This window comes from Oncorhynchus mykiss, chromosome 1 (assembly GCF_013265735.2).
Source record: "Oncorhynchus mykiss isolate Arlee chromosome 1, USDA_OmykA_1.1, whole genome shotgun sequence".
NCBI classification, from domain to species: Eukaryota; Metazoa; Chordata; class Actinopteri; order Salmoniformes; family Salmonidae; genus Oncorhynchus; species Oncorhynchus mykiss.
Window position 1 is genome coordinate 40,397,885 of NC_048565.1, and position 18,491 is coordinate 40,416,375.

General features: G+C 43.7%; 1 protein-coding gene across 2 annotated transcripts in view; it reads left to right on the forward strand.

The window, feature by feature from the left end:
• The window catches only part of LOC110522618, a 159,450-nt gene that overhangs the window by 94,052 nt on the left and 46,907 nt on the right, over positions 1-18,491 (forward strand). Inside the window, exon 3 of one of the 2 annotated variants that reach the window (XR_005051723.1) lies at positions 3,248-4,052. The exons of the other annotated variant lie outside the window; for it this stretch is intronic. The gene's annotated coding sequence lies outside the window, so the exon portion shown is untranslated. Of the gene's footprint in view, positions 1-3,247; positions 4,053-18,491 lie in introns of those variants that run through there. 2 annotated transcript variants of the gene reach the window in all.

The window sequence follows — 18,491 nt, forward strand, 5'->3', positions numbered from 1 at the left end:
CAAATATTATTTTAATAAAGGCTTTAGATTTATGGCAGCATAATGCAGCATATTATTATAGAATAATATGTGATCATTGCTACAAAAGTCAACCTATTCTATTCTATGCAAGAAATAAATATTCCAAACATAGTCTGGGACATTTGTGGGATGCGATAGATCACAAGTTAATACAACCACTGGCATCAAAATGTTCCATTAATGGAAAACACCAATATCAAAAGTTGCCACAAATGCAATTATTTATCTAATGCTTTTATTATAAAGATGCATTTTTATGGTGAAAATGATCTTCCCCCAACTTGAAACTCACGCACTGTTGATGTATTCCAGGTTCTACATCCCTTGTAGAGCGGATTAATGTGCTTAATTTTCAGAAGTTATTTGGCCACTTTAGTTGTGATACAAACCTTATTAAAACATATAGGCCTATGGGCTAGGCTACATGAGGTGTGCTACTATGATTCGAAAAAGTCGCAAACAAAGGCATTGTTTCTTATGCTGGGCATCATTCACAAGTGATAGGCTAATATTGTCACCCATCAGAATTTTCTTGATTTAATCTTGTCTTTACATATACAGGACCATTATCATGCACCTGTCTCGAAACAGGCACAGCAGAAAAAAATACATGCACTTAATGTCACGTTCGTCGTATGAATCGGACCAAGGCGCAGGGTGGTATGCGTACATTCTTTATATTATAAGAATGAACACTGAACAAACAAAAATAACAAAACGACACGTGAAGCTATACAAATGAGTGCTGACAGGCAACTACACATAGACAAGAACCCACAAACACCAAAGGGAAATGGCTACCTAAATATGATCCCCAATCAGAGACAACGATAAACAGCTGCCTCTGATTGGGAACCATATCAGGCCACCATAAACATACAAATACCTAGACCTACAAAACCCTAGACATACAAAACCCCTAGACAATACAAAACCCCTAGACAATACAAAACCCCTAGACAATACAAAACCCCTAGACAATACAAAACCCCTAGACAATATAAAACCCCTAGACAATACAAAAGCTAGCGTATCCACCCTAGTCACACCCTGACCTAACCAAAATATAAAGAAAACAGAGATATCTCAGGTCAGGGCATGACACTTAAATAGCGAATGGAGGACGCTTTTCCCCATGGCTTATTTTCATGCCAGCCAGGTAGGCTATACACCTGTTGTAAATATAAGCAGTGTGCTTAATATTAGGAAAGTTGAGAAAAAATATAGTAGGCCGAGCCTATAGAAAGCTGATGGGATCCTCGTCTTTTTATTAGTGGCCATCACGTTTTATCCCGCAATTGCACAGCCTATAGAAATGTTGCGCAACTTAAGCTTATGGGCTCCCATGAAGTGTTTGATTAGATTTTATATCACATATGCTTTGATGTCAGAGGGACAATCGAGGACTGAGTACCAGGCAGTTAGCAAGTTTGGTAGGCTACTAATGACAAGGAGCAGCATCAGAGCTTGGCTAAACCGTGACTAATCAGTCATGTGGAATTTGATTGCCTCCATGACTCGTGACCGCCGGTGTGGCGGTAATAAGGTCACCGCAACAGCCCTAGCTGCATGATAATTTTTTTTTTACTATTCAGCTTCAGATAAGAAATGCCTGAGGATGTGTTTTTGGTGTAAGGTATACTATGCTACAGTATATGCTATTATATTTGGTTGTATTATGAGAAATCAATTGAATCATTGTGTGATCTTGCGGGACATTTCTGTCGATGCACGTCTCGGTCAAATAAATGATCAATATTTATATATTTTATTTGGAAGGCCAAGGAGGTACTGTAGGGTGGACCAGGCCCCCTAAGCCCGCCCATAACACCAGACCTGCCTGCCAGTCTATCCTCTCCTCACCACTCTTCGATTAAGCCAAACGTGATAACGTACTGTAGAGTGATGTGGGTGATTTAATCCTGGACGGAGGGAGAGAGGGAGGAAGGGAGAGAAGGATGGAGAGAATGGGGAGAGAGGGAGAGAGGGAGAGAATGAGAGAGCGAGAAAGGGGAGGGAGGGAGATAGATGAGGGGGGAGAAGAGTGAGTGTGTGTGTGAGAGAGAGAGAGAGAGAGAGAGAGGAAAGAGAGTTAGAGAGAGAGAGGGAGAGAGAGGGGGGGAGATAGTGAGAGAGTTAGAGAGAGAGAGAGAGAGAGAGAGGGAGGAAGGGATATTGAGAGAGAGAGAGAGAGTTAGAGAGAGAGAGGGAGAGAGAGAGAGAGAGAGAGAGGGAGGGAGGGATATCGAGAGAGAGTTAGAGAGAGAGAGAGGGGGGGAGAGAGAGAGAGAGAGTTAGAGAGAGAGAGAGAGAGAGAGAGAGAGAGAGAGAGAGAGGGAGGGAGAAAGAGAGAGAGAGAGAGAGTGGGAGAGAGAGGGAAGAAGGAACAAATGGAAAGACTCCAGGTGTGTCCTGAGTGTGCTGTCCCACTCCAGGGAAAGAGGTGTGGTTTGCCAACCCTCCTTATATGATTCACACACACTCTTTACGAACCCACTTTTACATACTGTACACACTTTAACAAGACTGAAACATGTTGTCCAAGCTGGAAAGATGGGTGGTAAAGAGAAAAAAGAGGGTCAAATTTAAGAAGTGGGGTAATGAACGACAGTAGACTATCGTCTCTCTTTGTATTTTACCAAGCTAGAGTGTTTTCAAGTGTCTGTAGGCCTAACATGTAGTTCTACCAGCCAGAAAGAGAAGATAGTGCATCTGTTTGGATTATTTATCTGAGAGATTATATAGATATTTCACCTATGGTGGGCATGCTAAGGCTTGCAGGGCCATTTAGTTTTCATCGACAGCAGAAATAGTTTCAAATAGTTTAAAACCAGAGAAGGGAGGTGAGTTGTCATCAATCAAGCAGCCTGGATGATGAGCAACAGACCCTAAGGCAGGGCGCTGGATTAACTGTTTCTAGTAATCATTGTCATTACTATAATGGGATCACATTTACGTAAGGCTCAAAGCACTTAATATTGTATGGTAGTAAGTCATCACAATCAAAACCAATATGTGCCTGATATTTTTTGGCTTGCATGAATATGGTTTGTTTGGTTTGAGCTCTTTACTGTGACCTTTGGGACATATTTCTCACAAACAACCATGGTATGTGTGTCTGCACGTGTGCATGCCTGCATACCTGTGTGTGTGTACATGTGTGTGAGAACCACTATTAATGCCTCTTCTCCTGCCCTCCTGTCCTCTCTCTGTCATCTCTACATAGGACAGTGCATGGCGACTCCTGTACCCCTGCCCTTTAGCATTCAGCCTCCGTGCAGCGGTGTACGTCTCATTTCCGTTGCTGCATGTAGCTCTAAACGGCCAAGGATATGAGAAGAAAGAGATATGTTATGTGAACCATGTGTGACTCCCAACGCAGATGGAATGAAGGGCAAAAAATAGGGGAGCTCAAAGGATGCTGCGCCCCTCCGCCTTTCCATCACTCCATCTCTCCATCACTCCATTCCTCCATCTCTCCATCACTCCATCTCTACATTCCTCCATCTCTCCTTACCTTCAGCTATACATCTCTACATTACTCCATCTCTCCATCTCTCCTTACCTTCAGCTATACATCTTTCCATTCCTCCGTCTCTCCATCACTCCATCTCTCCATCACTCCTTACCTTCAGCTATACATCTCTCCATTCCTCCATCTCTCCATCACTCCATTCCTCCATCTCTCCATCACTCCTTACCTTCAGCTATACATCTCTCCATTCCTCCATCTCTCCATCACTCCATTCCTCCATCTCTCCATTACTCCATCTCTCCATTACTCCATCACTCCATCACTCCTTACCTTCAGCTATACATCTCTTTCAGGATGAAGCTGAAATGCCTGTTACCTAGATGCTAACTGGCGATCTATAATTAATAATAATTTGATGGGTGCTTATATTGAAAAGTGTTGTTTTTGCATATCCCAACTCCCCCTGAGACAACTTTGGAGAACTGTTCTGATCATTGAGTCCTACTGCTTAAATACAGATAACTGTCAAAATAAATGAAATGAGGGATACAAAGTATATCGAAAGGGTGTGTGTGTGTGTGTGTGAGATTATTATGGGAGATTCTGGAGCGTGCCTGAGACAGTGTTTTCGACCACCATCAACAAACACCAAATGATGGAATTTCTCATGGAAGTTCCAGACACTTGAATCAATGCCAAGGCACATTGAAGATGTTCTGGCAGCTCGTGGTGGCCCAACGCCCTATTTAGACACTTTATGTTGGTGTTGACTTCATTTTGGCAGTTACAGTACCTGTAGATAGACACACATTTGTCCCGTGGTTCAGTAGGTCAAGGTTGGCCCTTGCAATGCCAGGGTTGTGGGTTCAATTCCCATGGGGGACCAGCACAAAGAAGTATGAAAATGTATGTACTCACTAGTGTAAGTTGCTCTGGATAAGAGCGTCTGCTATACTAAAATGTGAATGTGATATAGATAAGGTGTTGATCTCTATTTGGCTTTACTTACTCTCTTTAGGTCACACAGAAACCCAGTTGCTCTCTCTTTTCTTTAGGGCCCAGTGTTATGATATTAGGACGCAGTGTACTTTCGTAGGAGTAGCCTATACAGTATCTCTACTTGCACACTCATCTTCTGCACATTTATCACTCCAGTGTTTAATTGCTATATTGTAATTATTTAGCCACTATGGCCTATTCATTGCCTTACCTCCCTTATCCTACCTCATTTGCACACACTGTATATATATTTTTTCTATTGTATTATTGACTATGTTTGTGATTCCGTATGTACTTCTGTGTTGTTGTTTGTGTCACACTGCTTTGTTTTATCTTGGCCAGGTCGCAGTTGTAAATGAGAACATGTTCTCAACTGGCCTACCTGGTTAAATAAAGGTGAAATTTAAAAAAAATTTAAACAGCAAAAAACAGTAGCCTATACAGTGATGAGTCTTCACACATGACGATGAAATCCATGCTGGTTAACGCTCTCTGACTTGTTATTCAGTCTTCCGTTGGGATTCATTCCAACACTTTCCCGACGTACATACAAATCCTTTTCACATTAAATGTTGCTAATGTAATTTACAATCAAGTGCAATCACCACAATAGCAGTGCACAGGTCATGTATCTGCATTCGAAGAGTTTGGTAAATTAGTTTTTATTGTTTAAAATAACTTATGAAAGAGATTGTGTTTTTTCACTATCTAATCAATGACAGACATGTATTTGTTTCAAATCTATCACTTGATGGTTTCATTTCAGATGAGACAAATAATCATGTATTTTTTTGCAAAATGCTATATATCCGCCTCACTATTGGAGAAATGAGTATTACAGCTAGGTTTTACACAGTCAATTGTAAACACATAACTACATTTTTTAATAAACTGTACAAATGATACATTTGTGACAACAATATTTCAAAATAATATTACAAAAATGAATCAATACATTAATATGAGATCTGTATGTAAAACATTTACATTTGACATGTTAGTCATTGATCAGATGCTTTTATCCAGAGCGACTTACAGTTAGTGCATTCATCTTTAGATAGCTAGGTGAGACAACCACATATCACCATCAAATGCAGTATATGAACATTCCATTCAACCTAAACAATGGATATATGTGACTCACAACCTGGATTCGGTCTTATGTAGCAAAATGTGAAATTTTGTTTTTTACATTGGATAAAAGTAGAGTCTCAAAGATACAAAATGGTATATCATACACTACAGTTGAGGAACAATGGCAAAGTAATTCTGCTTTGAAAGTTGATCAACTTGTAAACTCACTTTTGAGAAAATCGCCATTGAATGTTTTGGTATCTAGTGAAGAGCTCTTCTTTGTCGACATCCATTCAGCATCGTTCACACCCTCTTAAGCTTTATCCCCACCCATCTCGTTTCGCTCTCGGAGTGCACACTCAACGCTCTGGCCGATGATTTTTTTAACCTCTGGATAACATGAAAACAGCCTAACCAGCTCAGCTGGCAACAATTACATTACGCTTTTTTTGCAGACGTTTACTGACACCGGCCATATTCAATGGGTGTTGTACACACATCACGTAACGTTAGCTAACGGGCCAGCCAGCTAACGCTAGCTAGGTAAACAACAATGAACAAAGTGCCAACAATGAACAAAGTGCCAGCAATGCCTAACAATGCCTAACATTAGGCTCTAACTAGAAAAGCAAACAACTCTGGGAAACAAATAATAACGTCAAAAAGGGATTCAGCCAGCTAACGTTAGCTAGCTAGCTAACAGTACAGTTTAGCTTAGGACATATAGCTAGCTAGCTAGGTAAACAATGAACCTAGCTAGGTAAACAACGTTTAAGATCACACACGTCACGTAATGTTAGCACGTCACGTAAAGCTAACGAGCCAGCCATCTAACATGAGCTAGTTTTGCAAATCAAACACATTTTAATACACACCAAAAATCTATGAATAAAACATCTGAGAACAGTAATATTTTACGCACACATGAAGGTACCCAGAAGCAATCATTTCTGGTGACAAAACACATGAAAAATTGGTGCATTTCGAGTTTTGGAAATAAATTCTTTATTTGTTTGAATCTAGGCCTTGCTGCTTTCATACAGGTATGACATAGATATAGGTCTTTTAGAGAGGATTGACTCCAAATGTGACTTTTACATTATTAGCTCACACATACTATTTTAGTAGCTTCCCTTCTACATTCCCTCATATTGTCTGATATGAGTAGCAGATAGATAGATCGACCAGACCAGATCGCAGCCAGCCGGATATGTTATCACAGATGATAAGGGGAGCGTCTCCCCTACCCTTTCCTCCCAGTGAGTGAGCGTGGGCCCGCAGCGGGAATGCCCTTTTTAGGCCGTCTGCATTGGGCCCTAGTTGTGTTTGTCTAGCCCTGGGATGGCCCTCCCGTTCCATGTTAACACAGTATTAAATCATGGCCATGTCCACAACATTATTATAACCTTGTTGATCCTGGCCATACTATTGTTCCAACTCATCCAAATCCCGCAGAGTTACGAGAGATATGCTATGCATACCATAAAACACACATACATTAGCATAACCCATACTTCTGTGCATCTCATACTTTACACAACAGGGGCATTATTGATTTAGCATCTTAGAGAAGAAGGGCTGATTTAGAATCCGTTTAGCCTTTTAGAGCATAATGAATAAGATTACATGGATAGGGGGGACCTGATCTTAGATTGGCAATCCACGCTGTCTTTATCTCGCATGCGTAATGTGAGACAGACAGCCGCCTGCGGTCGCAGCACAATACAGCCACTCAGCAGTTACAGTACTAGAACTGCAACACCGTTGCTTTAGTTTACAACCACCTACTGTAGCACATTGAGCCAATATAGCCTTTACGATTGAGGGTTACTGCGAAGCAGTAAGCACGGTAGCTTGCCTTTGCAACTGAGAGACGCAGGATTGAAGCTAGCGTTAGTATTGTGTCACGTCAGGTTAAGGGCATCGGTTAGGGCTATAAAATACAAGCTGAATAGAGAAAAGAGGGATCGTTTAAATGAAGCCCTAATTACCTTGATTACCTCGACACCGGTGCCCCCGCACATTGACACATTGACTCTGTACTGGTACCCCCTGTATATAGCCCTGCTATTGTTATTTACTGCTGCTCTTTAATTATTTGTTATTCTAATCTCATGCTTTTTTTAGGTATTTTCTGAAAAACTGCATTGTTGGTTAAGGGGTTGAAAGTAAGAATTTCACTGTAAGGTCTACTACATCTGTTGTATTCGGTGCATGTGACAAATAACATTTGATTAGATTTTTAATGGCCAGCAGCTAATGAGAATGCTCAATTTCTGTTCGAATTCTCCAAACATTCTTAGAAAGAACAGCCAGGTCCATTCATAGAAGCCACAGCCTCAGCCTCAAGCCCCTCCAGCCCTCCCGTTCCCATCAATCCCATACAAACTCTTGGCTGAATGAGGTGTATTACACACACACACACACACACACAGTGGTGGTCGGTGTCGTTTAAGCTTAGGGATGATTTTGTTTTTCATGAGCATGGCCTTATTTTTATTACAGCATGTTGGATGATTGTCATTCATATTCCATTCACCCAGCTCAATGTAACATCGATAGGTTTAGGCTACTACAATATACTAGAATTTGCCCTATACCGATCATGATGTTGCTACAACCTAGCCTACAAATTAAAGTTTCTAACATAGTTGCACAGGTCGAGAGACAAATTGGAGTAAAGATGACAGACACTGACACATTCAATACCGCCTTGCACACTCTTGCCTGCATCTAGCTGATGTAGGGTGTAATCATTACTCCAAACAGTTGAAAAACTAAAACGAGAGTTTCTATTGGACAAATCCAGGTAGATCTGTCTCCATTTCGTTTCGTTCGCTTCCATTTAAGAAATGTTTTGCAACAAAATCAGCTAAATGAACACACCCCTGATCATAGCAGCCACATAGGCCTGCAGCATCATCACTTTGCTTGTTGTATAATTCCTTCTGTCATCTACTGTATGTGCTCTCCTCATCTCACCTTTTCCCTTTGCTTGTGGACTTCAGTGCATAACGCAACAGCTGTCTGTGCCGCAACAGCTGTCTGTGACCAGGCAAAAAACACTCTCCAAGCCAAAGCTTCATACCATAACCACTACACAGCCTACATTGTTGTCACCATAGTATTTAACGTCATAGTCAACATAGCTACTAGATCTAACACGTTAGTAAACCCACAATCCAATGCATGTGAACAATCACGCAGTACAGTGAAGGCTCCAGCAAGCAATTTAGCAGTTACACCGGTGGGATTTTTCTTCTATAAAGCGAAAAGCTTACCTTGATTTAGAAGAGTTGCAGTGTTGGAGCTTACCTTGACCTGGAAGAGTTGAAGTGTTGGATAGCCTTAGCCAGCTAGCTAACATAAATAGCATTCCTCACTGTCAGGTTGTTGAGTAGGCTAAATTAGCTGCATTAGTTAGCTAAGTAAGTAAGTGAAAGGCAAACTGGAAGAGGAATACAACTAAATATAGCTAGCTCTCTATCGCACTGATGCTCCTCCTTCATTTTTTAACAAATGTATTGTCTTTCTCTCTCTTTGAGTTAACTACTCACAACATGTTAGGCACTGCAGTGCTAGCTAGCTGTAGCTTATGCTTTCAGTACTAGACTTCTCCGTCCTTTGATTGGATCGTCAATTCATGTTGCAAGAGCTCTGATATGTTGGAGGATGTCCTCTGGAATGGAAAGAGCTGTTGAGGCCACTGTAGACCTTCCGTGCAAAACAGTGAATATATTATTATAGATTTATCTTAAAAGGATAACTTTTTAATGTTTCACTATTTTTAAGAAAATAATTGAGTAGAATGGTCCTCCCCTCCTCCTCTGAGGAACACACACACACACACACACACACACACACACACACACACACACACACACACACACACACACACACACAAGTCCTGAGGTGAGCGAGGCAGAGCTTCAGGTATGCTAACAACATAAACGCTGTGCTGTTTTAGCCCCGGAGCATGAAGAGATTTTTCTGCTGTGGTTGCGGCCCTGAAAATGTAAAACCTGGGGGCTTTCAGGGATCGTCTTCCTTCCAACAATAGGAAGACTAATAGCTAGATCATCTCCCGTGACCACAAATGCCTCTCTGTACATGTTACTTTTATTAGTAGAGCTTAAATGTGATTAAGGAGACTTAGCGTGCAGCTGAGTGACGTATGCAGGTGAGGAAGAGGGGCAGGGGATCCTATACTGTATCTCATGAGATCACCCTGACTTTATCTCTCTTACTCACTATTTTTTCCACTTTCTGTAGGTTTTCTCTAGCTTCTTCGCTCAATATTTTTTTCTCTCTCTTCTCCCCTCTCTCTGTTCCTCCAGACACAAACACAGCCCCTCCGTTTCTCATACCCCAGCAGGGTAAACCATGAAGACCCGAAGAGACCCCATATTCGTCCTGTTAGTCCTCATCTCTCTATGTCTTATCGTGCTACCTATGTGGTCCCGTTTCCACTCCGCAAAGTCGTCTTCTAATGGGACACACTCAGAGGGTGGAAGGGAGAAGGGAGAAGGGAGTGGAGTTGAGCAGAAAGGGTAGGCCCAGACCAGAATGCCTGCTATTTGGTTTCCCAATAGGGTCCGTGCAAGATCCCTGCCATAGTCCTCCTCTGCATGTTCCCAGAGACACTTTACTAGCATCCTGATTATTAAACAACACACTTGGGCTGCCACTAGTCCATTTCAGCCCCATTATTACGGAAGATAGTCGCCATTACTGCTGACATTCTATTTTCCACTAGAGAGAGAGAGAGAGAGAGAAATAGAGAGAGAGAGGCCAGAGTAAGTGATATGGAGCAAGACAGAGATCCTGTGTTTTGGAAAATCAGTTTGCAAAACGTAATTTTTTCTTGTGAAGTTGGGAGCATGCGTTTTGGAACACATTAGTTCAAGTGTACATCTTCCTCCTTAGCAGTGGCATGCTGTGGGCCTGGGGCCTGGGCCTTCAGTGAAGTCCTACACAGTCCCACCCAAATGAATCCACCTCTTATTACCATCATTATGGTGCCATGGCTCTAGACACTATACATTTAGACAGAAACGCAGTATAACCAGGCGTTGCGTCACCTTGAAATTGACATTTTTATTCAGAGAATTGCAGGGGAAGAGTACAATACCTTTTCATTGTGCAGCTTCGTTGCCCTGCGCGCTTGTTCGTTGAGCTGTAGATCCACTCGGGTGTCCCCAAAAGTTTTCAAAAGCACCATTGCTTGTAAGTGCCCAGCCGTACTTTGGTGTCTCGTTGCTACCTTGGTTAGACAACTCAAGTTTGCAAAGCCCGTGTTGCTCTAAACACCAAATCCATCACTTGCACATAATAGGCATTCTCAGCAGTACAGTTTGCAGTGCTTCTCGGAACCTGTGAGCCATTGATAGCGCTCGTAGTTGGAACTTTGAAAGTGGCGAACAAATCCCTTTCCCGCCTGTGACAGGCTTTGTAGCGTCGGCGTCGACCTCTCCTGACAATGTCTAACTTTTCTTGAAAAGTTTGTCTTGAGAATGGCGTTATAATTATATCCTCGACCAAATCGATATCTTCTCCTTCCGCCTTTGTGGGTTGAAAAAACAGCTTAGTAGTACGCGAATTAATTCGTTTATCAAATTCAGTTTCCTAGTTCTGAGATTCTGCATAGACCTGCCCATATACTGGAGCCAGCCAGCAGGCGTACAATAGCCAACTCTAAAGCTGATTGGTTGACACTAAATTTTAATTTCCATTCACTTTAAGCTACAAGCGCCCGCACTGTTGATTCTGAAGGCCTGAGGGCAGATTTTAGACCCCTGGCAACACATGATGGCTGAATATGATTGGATAAAAGATCTAACATAAAGACCAGCACTCCAAATCTCAACCTGGGGCTGGAAGCAGTGCAACCAAGAGGAAAGCTATGAAATGAAGAGTATAACTCTTACTCTGGGGAATAATTTAATACATATTTGTGGGAAAATATATATTTTTAAAAATTATATTCTGATGATGTTTAGGCCAGCAGAGAAGCCCTGACGGCCCACCACTGCTCCTTAGATATTCATTCAACATAATAGACTATTAGTCCTCGCGCACTGCTGATCTGCTGACTTGGAAGTCCCAAAAAAATTCAGCTTGAAGTCGTTAGATGTGAACTTAACTTACTGCTGGCTGCTCTGTGATTACCCTATACCATTCCATCACTTTGCCTTGATCACTTTTTCTCCCCCTTTACATGCCACATCCTCTCTCTTTCTTCCTTTACAAACACTCTCGCTGTCTCCTTTCAATTTTCTCTCCACTTTTTACTTCATGGCGCATGTCTTGAAAGTCAATGGATAAAAGACCCAAAGATCTTTTTGAACAGCCACTCAGAGACCACGGAACTTTCAATCAAAGATGTCAATCAAATCAGACACCAGTCTACAACATCTCCTCTGAATTATTCTATCGACTCCTGCTGGGCCTGTATTCATAAAGCGTCTCAGAGAAGGACTGCTGATCTAGGATCAGTTTTTCCTTTCACATCACAATAAAGAAGACCAATATGAACAACAGGGGGATCTGATCCTAGATCAACCCTACTCTAAGACGCTTTATGAACACAGGCCATGCTGGTTTTCAGCTCAGTCCCCCGCGCTAATGGCATAGAACAGTGATGGATGGAGTGTTCCTACTCCATACGATGATTGCTCAGTAATCTTGAAATATCAGTATCTGTCTCCATACCCTTCAGTCATGCAGGGGCCCAAATTATTTTTTACTAAATATTTCCTGCCTCTCTTCCCTGCCAGCCTTGCTAACAATTCTAGGGTGAGAGAACGTCCCATGAAACGTGTCTAGAACATTAATGTAGGATATTCTGAGAACATGGTAAGTTCTGTTTGACATGAATAAAAAATAACATCCTACATGACTCAAGGGTATAGAGACAGATACTGATAAAAGGAGATCCTTTCCAGATGGATTGACTGTGTGTGATACTGAGCAACTATCGTATGTTGTAGGAATACTCCATCCATCACTGTTTTATGCCCTTAGTCACCGGGGACTTAGCTGAAAACCAGCAAGGTTTTGCAGCTTTCCCATGAAACGTGTCTAAGAACATTAATATCTTATATTTGGAGAACATGGCAACCATGTTCTGTGTAGGTTTGGTGGGATGTTGATGGAATATTCTCCTAACCCTCAGAAAACTAATAGTTCGCCTAATGTCAAAGTATGTGACAAAACAAGCAAGCCTGGTGCAGAAAATCATTGTACCATCTAAACCGCTGTGAAATATATCTTCCATTACCCAAAATATTGTGTTTTCAGCTGTTTAAAGCTGGTCTACAAAACCGAAAGTACAAAACACAAAAAACAAACCTTAAGAACAGGAAGCATAGAAATAGCACACATAGAACAGATCTACCGCTTGTTAGACTTAATGTCAATGAGAATGACAGATCTATTTTATGTACCCTTTATTTAACTAGGCAAGTCAATTAAGAACAAATTCTTATTGACTATGATGTCCTGCCGAGGAACAGTGGGTTAATTGCCTTGTTCAGGGGCAGAAGGACAGATTTTTACCTTGTCAGCTCGGGGATTCGATCCAAATACCTTTCGCTTATTGGCCCAAAGCTCTAAGCATTAGGCTACCGGACACCCGATCTAACACACATTTCAAATCAAATGTTATTTGTCACATGCACCAAATACAACAGGTGTAGTAGACCTTACAGTGAAATGCTTATTACAAGCCCTTTACCAACAATGCAGTTTTAAGAAAATACAAAAAAAAGTAAGAGATAAGAAAAACAAATAATTAAGGAGCAGTAAATAACAATAGCGGGGCTATATACAGGGGGTTGCCAATTTTTAGGGCCTTCCTCTGACACCGCCTGGTATAGAGGTCCTGGATGGCAGGATGTTTGGCCCCGGTGATGTACTGGGCCGTACACACTACCCTGTGTAGTGCCTTGCGGTTCGGAGGCAGAGCAGTTGCCATACCAGGCAGTGATGCAACCCGTCAGGATGCTCTCAATGGTGCAGCTGTAAAAACCTAGGAGGATCTGAGGACCCATGTCAAATCTTTTCAGTCTCCTGAGGGGGGAGTAGGTTTTGTCGTGCCCTCTTCACTGTCTTGATGTGCTTGGACCATGTTAGATGGTTGATGATGTGGACATCAAGGAACCCTGTTGATGAGAATGAGGGCGAGCTTGGTCCTCCTTTTTCTGTAGTCCACAATCATCTCCTTTGTCTTGATCACGTTGAATGAGAGGTTGTTGTCCTAGCACCACAGGGTCAGGTCTCTGACCTCCTCCTTAAAGGCTGTCTCATCATTGTCAGTGATCAGGCCAACCGCTGTTGTGTCATCAGCAAACTTAATGATGGTGTTGGAGTTGTGCCTGGCCGTGCAGTCATGAGTGAACAGGAAGTACAGGAGGGGACTGAGCACGCACCCCTCAGGGGCCCCCGTGTTGAGGATCAGCGTGGCGGATGTGTCGTTACCTACCCTTACCACCTGGGGTAGGCCTGTCAGAAAGTCTAAGATCAAGTTGCAGAGGGAGGGGTTTAGTCCCAGGGTCATTAGCTTAGTGATGAGCTAAGAGGGCACTATGGTGTTGAACGCTGAGCTGTAGTCAATGAATAGCATTCTCACATAGGTGTTCCTTTTGTCCAGGTGGGAAAGCGCAGTGTGGAGTGCAATAGAGATGGCATCATCTGTGGATCTGTTGGTGCAGTATGCAAACTGGAGTGGGTCTAGGATTTCTGGGATAATGGTGTTGATTTGGGCCATGACCAGCCTTTTAAAGCATTTCATGGCTACAGACGTGATTGCTACGGGTCGGTAGTCATTTAGGCAGGTTACCTTAGTGTTCTTGGGCACAGGGACTATGGTGGTCTGCATGAAACGTGTTGATATTACAGTTGACCTGTTTAAAGGTCTTACTCACATCAGCTGTGGAGAGTGTGATCACACAGTCATCCGGACCAGCTGATGCTCTCATGCATGTTTCAGTACTTGTCTCGAAGTGAGCATAGAAGTTATTAAGTTCGTCTGGTAGGCTCATGTCACTGGGCAGCTCTCGGTTGTGCTTGTAGTCTGTAATAGTTTGCCAGCCCTGCCACATCCAACGAGGGTCGGAGCCGGTCTAGTATGACTCGACTTTAGTCCTGTATTGACGTTTTGCCTGTTTGATGGTTCGTCGGAAGGTATAGCGGCATTTCTTATAAGCTTCTGGGTTAGAGTCCCGCTCCTTGAAAGCTGCAGCTCTGCCCTTTAACTCAGTGCAAATGTTGCCTGTAATCCATGGCTTCTGGTTGGGGTATGTACGTACAGTCACTGTGGGGACGACGTCCTTGATGCACTTATTGATAAAGCCAGTGACTGATGTGGTGAACTCCTCAATGCCTTCAGAATAATCCCGGAACAAACTCCAGTCTGTGCTAGCAAAACAGTCCTGTAGTTTAGCATCTGCTTAATCCAACCACTTTTTTATTGACCGAGTCACTGGTGCTTCCTGCTTTAATTGTTGCTTGTGAGCAGGAATCAGGAGGATAGAGTTATGGTCAGATTTGTCAAATGGAGGGCGAGGGAGAGCTTTGTACGCGTCTCTGTGTGTGGGTGAAGGTGGTCTAGATTTCTTTTAGCTCTGGTTGCACATTTAACATGCTGATAGAAATTTGGTAAAACGGATTTAAGTTTCCCTGCATTAAAGTCACCGGCCACCAGGAGCGCTGCCTCTGGGTGAGCGTTTTCCTGTTTGCTTATGGCTTATGGCGGAATACAGCTCATTGAGTGCGGTTTTGTGCCAACTTTGCCAACTTTGCTTTGAAAACTCTCTAGGTAGATAGTGAGCTCATGAGATACTCTACCTCCGGAGAGCAAAACTTTGAAAAAGTCACCGGCCACCAGGAGCGCTGCCTCTGGGTGAGTGTTTTCCTGTTTGCTTATGGCGGAATACAGCTCATTGAGTGCGGTTTCTTAGATATTGTGCACCAGCTGTTGTTTACATGAAAGCACAGGCCCCCGCCTTGTGTCTTACCAGAGGCTGCTGTTCTGTCTTGCCGATAGAGTGTATAACCCACCAGCTGTATGTTATTTTTTTTTACCTTTATTTAACTAGGCAAGTCAGTAAAGAACAAATTCTTAGTTTCAATGAAGGCCTAGTGGGTGAACTGCCTGTTCAGGGGCAGCTCGGGGTCAGCTCGGGGATATGAACTTGCAACCTTTCGGTTACTAGTCCAACGCTCTAACCACTAGGCTACCCTGCCGCCCCGATGTTGTTGTTCAGCCACGACTTGGTGACACATAAGATATTACAGTTTTTAATGTCCCGTTGGTAGGATAAACGTGCTTTCAGTTCATCCCATTTATTTTCCAGCAATTGAACGTTAGCTAGCAGAATGCAAGGCAAGGGCAGATTAGCCACTCGCAGCCTGATCCTCGCAAGGCACCCAGATCTTTTGCCTCGAAATCTCTGTTTCCTTCTCCAGCGAATAATGGGGATCGGGCCTGGTCGGGTGTCTGCAGTATATCCCTCGCGGCCGACTCATTGAAGAAGAACTCCTTATATTCTGAGAACATGGTAACCAGGTTCTAGGTAAATTCAGTTTGACAGGGAATGGTCCCATGGAAACAGTCCTTGCACAACACTAGAACCTTCCTATGAAAACGTTAGGTAATGACCTAATGAGACTCTTAAGGGAACATTTTCTAAAGTTGTGGGAATGTTTGTTGTTAGCTGGGAGCCAGTCTCCCATGAAGCTACTTCAGGAACTCTTCAGCCATGATGTCCTCGGTTTAAATCAGGGGGGATAGAGAGAGATGGTGGCCATGTTGAAAGCTAAAAACAGCACACACAAAAAACAGCTAGTCTCTCTGCTCCTGGAGAGATTGCCTGATCCCAGATCTGTCAGTGACAATAAGTTGACAAGACAGGACAAGCAGATCTAGGATCAGGCTAGTGGAGAGACTCAGTAACAGCAACCAGGTTGCATCCCACTATATATGGAATAGGGTGCCATTTGGAGTGCATCCCAGGAAACAGGGAGTGTAACCGTAGTAACCTCCTGCACTTAGACTTAGTAGTCACAGACATGGTTCAGGGAGATGCAGCCTAGTAAAACCCACAGGGCCGTGTCTCCCCTCTCTCACTCCATGGCCCCAGGCCAGGGATGATGTGACCCACACTAGGGGAGGAAGGTAGAGTGGCGGGGCGCTTGATGGGGATACTGCAGAAGCAGTGGAAAAAATGAAAAAAGAGTTAGGAGCCCGGGTTGAGAAAGTGCAAGAGGGGGAAAATGCTGAAGTACGCTCCGGCGGTGATAACGGGTCATATCCCAGACTCCCTTACTGCTGGAGAGGCGCGGCGCCCACTTACAAGATGAGCTGGCTGCTAAATTACAGCTGACGCGTTACAGCGCCCTGATTTATTCCTGCTTTTCACACTTCTTCAGATGAGTGTGTGTGAGCATACACACCACATGTCTGCTGTGGTGTAGGGAGGGGTGTGTGTGTAGCACTGGGAGAGGTCGTTTGGGGAAAGCTGCTGTGCTGCTGATGTTGTGGGGATGTACTGTAGTGCATTAGGCTTGTTTTCCTGCAGCCCCAGCCGTGTGTTCTGACAACATGTTTTACTCTCTTCCCACCCCTGGTGTGTGAGTGTAACAGGGGCACAGACCCACTTGACTGGCTGGCCCTGTACAGTATAGTTTAGCTCATCCTAGCATTTCTCTGCTCCGCCTCGGCAGGGGGTAAGAATCTGTCTGTCTGACCAATGATCAGGGTTCTGGAGAGGATGAGTGTGGAAAAGAAGGGAGGGAGAGACCGAGGGAGAGGGAAAGAGTGTGACAAGTCTGAGGGCGGACAGGGGGAGAGAGGGGGAGGGACATGGGGGTGAAGGGGGTAACCTGAGAACCCCTACTGAGAAGCTGATCTCCATCACAGACCGAGGGAGAGAAAGGGGAGGAAGAGAGAGAGAGAGAGAGAGAGAGAGAGAAGACTACACGGGATGAGGAAATAGTTACACTTTTAATCTGTATGCACATCTAAAAATAGCCTCCCCCTTCTCTGTCTGCCGCTGCCCACTGGGGCACGCTTGTTAAAGTCTGGTCTGCTTGCTGAGAAAGAGAGAGAGAGAGAACACTAGAAGCAGAGTTTTGGAAAGACTAACAAACAGAAGAGAGAAAGAAAGAAAGACAGAACCGAAGACAGAGCGCTGGGAAAAAGAAGCCGGGGAGAAAGGGGAAGCTTTCAGGGGAGAAAGAGAGGAAGCTTTCAGAGAGAGTGGAGTGAGTTTATAAAGCTTTCCTCCCTCCCTTCCCACTCTGTGTGTCTGCTTGGGGGATCAGACGTACAGCCATGCTTCAATTGTTCCCTCTCATTCAGCCATCATCCTTCCATCTATCCAGACTGCCAAGTAGCCAGTTGGGCTACGCACATCACCATTCCTCACCTATTTGGCCCCCGGGACTTTTTTGTGAGCTTTACTGTAGCAATAAAAAGCACCTAGCGCTTAGAAACGTTCAACAACAGACAGGATTTTACAGGGCCCGGTGGCAAGGACCTTCTCTGAGAGGTTCACCACACACACAGGCCGTGAATCACATCATACACAACCACAGAGTCACCCCATTCTTTAAATGCCGGTATGCCTGCCTCCTCCCTGCCTTCCAGTCCCAGAGCTTGAGGCACGACTAGCTACTGTATCAGTGTAACCAGCATCCTGCTTCCGTCCCAAGCTGCATCTGACACGGCACCCTGTTTAGTACTTTTGACCAAAGCCCTTGAACAGGGTCCTGTGGGTCCTGGTCAAACATAGTGCCCTAGATAGGGAATAGGGTGCCATTTGGGACGCACACCTCCCAGTCTCTGTCCCAGCCGCGTGGCATGCCTGTAAAGGTTCAGTTTGATGTGTAATCTCTCTCTCTCTTTCTTGGTCTCTCTTTG